The sequence below is a fragment of the Astyanax mexicanus genome, chromosome 6 (genome assembly GCF_023375975.1).
Source record: "Astyanax mexicanus isolate ESR-SI-001 chromosome 6, AstMex3_surface, whole genome shotgun sequence".
Lineage (NCBI taxonomy): Eukaryota > Metazoa > Chordata > Actinopteri > Characiformes > Acestrorhamphidae > Astyanax > Astyanax mexicanus.
The window spans coordinates 1,585,604-1,591,932 of record NC_064413.1 but is presented as its reverse complement, the minus strand read 5'-3'; the positions used below and the strand labels follow the sequence as shown (position 1 = coordinate 1,591,932).

Sequence of the window (6,329 nt, the reverse complement as noted above, 5' to 3'; positions counted from 1 at the left end):
CTATAAATAGCAAAATCAGAGAAACTGATTCAAAAAGTGCTTTCTTAATTTTTTACAGAGCTGTGTGTATATATATATATATATATATATATATATATATATATATATATATATTTATATATATATATATATATATATATATATTTATATATATTTATTTTAACTGCAGGTTCTCATTCATTTTGATGCATCTTCAGATTTCTCCATTGCATAAATGAAATCATATGCCTAATCATGTTTTTTTTTTTTTGCTTTCCAATAAAAAAAATCTATTACCAAACTACAGTAAAATATATTTATTATATTTAAACACTGAATAAATCAGCTTGTTTTTAAGTGATTTGAGTGGCACCAAATCAGAAATGTCTTTTTTTTTTTTTTATTGTTTTTTGGTTGGTTGCCGTTGAACATAGTGTAAATTTTACCTGGATTTGTTGAGGGGCTTCACTATACGAAAAAACAATGCTAACAAGTTTAAAAGTTTGCTATTTCTTTAATTTAGTAATTGATCAAATGAAAAAGCTGGCAGAGTTTTGTACGTGTTTCCATTTTTATGCGCCAGCAGTTGATTTTTTGATGCATTTTGTTTCTTTTTAGGTCTGTGCTAGCCATTGAGCTGTACTATGCTATGCAAGATTTCAGAAGTCAGTATAGAAGACCGCAGTGCTGAACAACTTACCTCATTCTGTTTGCTACATGACATAAAGGAAAAGACACACTTCTTATTCTGCTGTTTTTTTGTTTCTTTGTCTTCTTTATTTTGCATATTGCAACACAATAACAGGCTGTTGTGATTTGCACCAAGATCATGCTTATAGGAACGTTCTTCGGGTTCCCTCTGTCGGACGCTGTGGTGGAATGATATCAGCTGTGTGTGAAAATGCTGGTGATAATGACCCAATATTAAGAGAAGGAGTAGTTTAGCGGTAGGTAGATCCATGCTTCACATGCTGAACCTTTTTGGAAGTGTTTTATTTCAGCTAGAATTGATAAAAAAAAAAGGTCTTGGATTGAAATTGCTTCATCATTAAAAATAATTTGGCCAAGAAGGAAAATGGAACGCTGATTGTAGAGCTCCTATCGAAGTGAAGATCGTATAGAAAGAGAGTGAGTGAGTGAAGTGTGTGTGTGTGTGTGTGAGGTAATCTTTGTTTCATTCCTGAAAGAAATGAGATGTTAAATTGGACTGAAACAGCCCTCTGCAATAAAGCTATAAAGTATTGGTACTAACCTCTGTTCTGTTTTTTTCCGCTGTTTTTATTCTGATTAAGAGAAAATGAAAGGATTACTGACACCATAGCTTCTATCCAGAGGTAGTTCAGTAATGATGATGCATAAGAAGAAATGTCAGAACAGTGAAAGAAGCATAATAGAGTAGAGGGTAGAGGGTCTTCATAAAAATAGAAGAAACCAGGACATATTTACAGATGTAGTGATGTAATTGCACTACATCATTTTGTATTTAGTATTTATTTCCGATTATATTGGCGTTAGGTGTCGACAGGAGCACTTTGCTGTTAAAGTAACTCCTCCGCCTCCTCCGATACATGTGAAGTCAGACTCCGCCTCTTTTTGAACTGCTGATAGCATCACAGCGCTAACACTCGGAGGAAAGCGCAGGGACTCGGTTCTGATACATCAGCTCACAGACGCAGCCTTGTGCTGATCCACATCACCCTAGGAGTGATGAAGGGAAAGAGAGAGCGCCGTCTACTGTACTGTACCCACCCAGAGAGAGAGAGCAAGACCAACTGTTCAATTGTAGGTGATGGCAAGCTGAATGACCGGGATTTGAACCGGCGATCCTCCCAATCATAGTGGCAGCACTTTGGACTGCTGGACCACTCACATTTAATGATTTATAAAGGAAAATCATTAAAAAAAACTTATTAGGCCCAAACTTTTCCATTGCAGTCTTTCTTTAAGAAGCATTAACTAACTCAGTGTAACTTTAGAGACCTCCTTGTCATCCAAGCCTTTTTTGGGTCTCATTAACACTCATCTCAACTTCTTCCACTCCTCCCTACATCCCTTCCTTCCTTCCATTACCACAGAGACTTTTGAGGTTCTGTTTAAAAGAACATTTATATTAATGATCGTTTAATTAGTAATAAGTACTAATTTACAGTGTTCAGAGTTCACATATGGAGAATGTCCCAATTCTCATGAGGACATAATATAAATGTGTCTTTAAATCACAGTTAACTTGATTTGATGAGTGTATACCCACAGCGCACTGTGCAATCAGCTTTCACAACTCAAAAAAAAATCGGAATATAATTGACATTTAATTGGACGATCCATCAGGCTTGTCTTGCGTCATGTGGCTTTGCTGGGTGTGACCTGGGAAGATTTACTGCAGTTTTTATTTATTTCTTTTTTATTATTCATTTGTAATGATTTAAATGAGTTTCATCATGTGTTTGTATGTCCAATTAGGTGCTTCCTTAAACCGTCAAATCTACCAAACCCATTCCACCAGTCTCTTCCCCACCACCCACCACAAAAACCCACTCAGACAAAGCAGACAAATAGCAGATGAACTCATTTCCTGTGTAGCGTAAAAAAAAACAAATAAATCATATGCCTGTTCATAATTACTGTACTGATCCAGAGCCGCTCTCGCGTCCCCCCCTTAGAACAGTTCAGTGTTTACTTTTTGGACCTGGACTACCCACCTGTCTGTGTGTATCTATAGGTTTAAATAGGATCTCCGGGGGATTTGTGAGTTTTACAGAGACTCTAAGACTAGATTAAAGTCTTGTCTTGCCTTGCGTCATGTAATTTTTTTTTGCTTCAAAAAACAGCAGTGTGGCTTTGCTGGGTGAGACCTGGGAAGATTTACTGTAGTTTTATTTATTTATTTTTTTAGTTTTTTTAGTTTAGTTTTATCATGTGTTTGTATATCTAATTAAGCCCCCCTAATCTACCCAAATCTACCAAACCTATTCCACCAGTCTCTTCACCACCACCCACCACAAAAACCCCACTCAGACAAAGCAGACAAATAGCAGATGAGCTCATTTCCTGTGTAGCGTGTTAAAAAAAAATCATGTGCCTGTTTATAATTACTGTACTGATCCAGAGCCGCTCTCGCGTTCCCCTCGCCCGTGACCCCATAAATTGTGATAATTAAGTTCTGGTGTGTCGCATTCTCGCAGGAGCCATTGGTCATGCCAGCAGGGGCCATATGCAGCGCATTAGGGGCCTGTGCTTTTCTCACGATGGGCCCCACAGCCCCTCCAACACCCCCTGGGTGAGACCCGCCCGTCGCATTACTCTGAGCCGGGATGAGTAATGCGCTAAAGACGCTGCATTACAGCAGCCGAGGCTGATCTTGTCGCATTCGGCCGAGTCTCTCTGTAAACATCAGTTCAGAAAGAGGACGAAGAGGCTCCAGACGAGCAGCGTCGACCCAAATCACCCCAGACAAATTAGTGTTTGGTTGCTGGTTAAGTTGTGGTGAGCGTGCCACACAGCCAGGGGGCGATGCAGAGTTACCGTCACACATTACTGAAATTCCTCCAGTGCTCTCAGTGGAGCTCCAGCCAGATGTTCATAATCCAGAATATAACAGCCGGAATCAGGTGCTCACTGATCTGCACTGGAGTTCAGGGGTCTGGAAGCAGATTTCATGCAGAAATATGTTTAATTAGTCCTTGGGAAACTAGTTTACAGTATAAAACAGTAGTTTTATACTGTATTGGAATGCTTTGCTTCTGCAAAAATGTGTCACTACTGTAACATCAGTAATAAGCAAAAATACAGAGAATCTTTACTAAGCTTTTTAAAGTTACAATTGCAAGTGCGTCTCAAAAAATTATAATATAAAGATGTGAAACTCTAAACACATTATATAGATATATTACACACAGAGTGATCTATTTTAAGCGTTTATTTCTTTTTAATGAAAACCCAAAATTCAGTGTCTCAGAACCTTGGTCAGTGTGCCAAATCCTGCTGGAAAATGAAATCCATCCAGCATCTCTATAAAAGTTGTTTTCAGCAGAGGGAAGCTGTAAGATATGAAGTGCTGTAAGATTTTGCGGGAAAACAAAACTGCACTGACTTTAGACTTGATAATAAAACACAGTGGATCAACAGCAGCAGATGACAGACATGACTCTCCAAACAAACCATCACTGATCATCAGTAAATTTTACTTTACTTCATTTAAAGTAAATGAAGGGATCAGAGTCTGGAGGAAGAGTGGAGAGACACACAGTCCAAACTGCTCGAGGTCTAGTGTGAAGTTTCCACCAATCAGTGATGGTTGACATCTTTTATGGAGATTTCATTTTCCAGCAGGTCTTGGCACACTGCCCACACTGCCAATATTCAAATTTTCTGAGACACTGATTTTTGTGTTTTCATTGGCTGTAACCCATAATCAATAATCAACAATAAAAATATATATATTTTTTAATGATATTCACATTTTTTGAATACATATTTCATCAACATCTGAATGCAGTCTTTTGTTAACAAGCATAAAATAACTCTGTGTAACTTTGGAGCTTATGAACAAAAACATTTCACACAATTAACCAATTATTACAAATATATATCAATATTTTTTTAGTACTGAGAGCAGTTTTTTGGTGTTGTACTGCTGAATTTGATCCACAACACTCGACAAAGACACTGTACCCTTTAGTTTACTGACCACAGGGTCAGGAACACACATACACACACACACGCACAGCGTAATTTATTACCAGGCAGTTGTCCCCCAGACTGCTTCCGAGTTGGGGGTTGGGGAGGGGTGTGTATTATTGGGTGTCTCGGCTGCTGTTTGTAAGCCTGCTTTCAATATGGCGGCTCAGTGGGCCCAAACACCACGCATCAACATCACAACAAGAGACGTGAGGAAAAGCTTAAATTATGAGATTATTGTTCTTAAACTGGTGGTATCTTGGTATTTTAAACATGTTCTGGGTGTTTTCAGTTTTCAGTACCTCCAGAACTCTGAACAACTGCAGGTTTCATTTAAAAGAGGAAACAGGTGGCGCCCAAGTGGCCGAACTGGCTAAAGTAAAGGACACGCAGTGTCACTGATGTGAAGCACTAATCTCTGTTTGATCACTAATAGCACTAATAGCATTAATAGAGAATAATCAGCCTAAAGTGTGTGAACGAGTTGAAATACTACTTAAAATTATAAACATAAATCTATCCATCTTTTAAAATGAAGTAGTTTTGTTATATTTTTATATATATGGAGATCAAATAACTCAGTTGTTAGCATTAGCATAAAGAGTGTAAAGACTAAACCACACAGTGAGACTAAACAAAAATTGTAGACTTTTACAACTAAGGCTACGTTCACATTACCAGGCTGAAGGGACTCAAATCAGATTTTCTTTTGCTCAAAGTGGCTCAGATCTGATTTTTTTGTATGTCTGTGTGAACGTGCCAAATCCGATTTTTTTCAAATACAGATTTGATTCCCTTTCATATGTGGTCTTAAATCAGATACGTATCCGATTCACAGACATGCAACATGTTTTTTTATATGGCTTTTACATATTAGCATTAGCATTAGTGCTACGTGCTTCCCTCTCATACCCACACTGCATCTCTTGGTGCAGCTGTGCAGCTATAGCTATAGCAAAAAAAAACAGCAAAAGCAAACCACCTGGCCTTTTTTCTTTTACCTCCTGGACCTGAGCATGAACTTCAGAGCAGCTGTTTTCTGTTTCTCCACTCCAGCAAAAGATGCTCCACATATGAGCTGCTAACTCATCCATTTCCCTTTATAAAGCTACGAGTCTCTCCTCTCTCTAATATGAGGGGTTTTGTTGTTGGTGAAGAAGGAGGCGTTTATACAGGTATCAGTGTGCAGCATGTGAGACGATTCAGGAACCGATTCTGTGTTCACATTACACACAGATACAGATCACTTACATTTACACTGAATGTGAACCGACAAGATCTAAGCCAAATCTGATCTGAGCAAAAAATCGGATTCGAGCAATGTGGTTTGTAATGTGAACACAGCCTTAGTCTGCTGAAGCGGTTGCATAGACTGATGTTTGTTGAGTCTGCTAGTATCCGACTGCCCTTGAAGGTGTGCATATTATGTTGTGCAACTGTGTGTATTTGGTTGCCTGTGTGTGTGTGTGTGTGTGTGTGGTGTGTGTGTGTTTACCCTGACCCTGTTTGGGAAGTCAGAGTCTGTGTGTCAGTAGATATATTAAGCCTGGGCTCTCACTGCATTGCAATGGCGTGCATTTACCAAGCCCCCCACCAGCACCCCACACTCACTATAGAACCAGAGAGAGAGACAGACAGACAGACAGATACTGGGACAGAAAGACAGTTCAGTC

The 6,329-nt window shown here is 38.8% G+C and overlaps 1 protein-coding gene across 4 annotated transcripts in view; it reads right to left on the bottom strand.

Moving 5' to 3' along the window:
- Nucleotides 1-6,329, bottom strand: part of LOC125802329 (golgin subfamily A member 6-like protein 4) — a 113,005-nt gene that overhangs the window by 13,680 nt on the left and 92,996 nt on the right. The window lies entirely within an intron of this gene.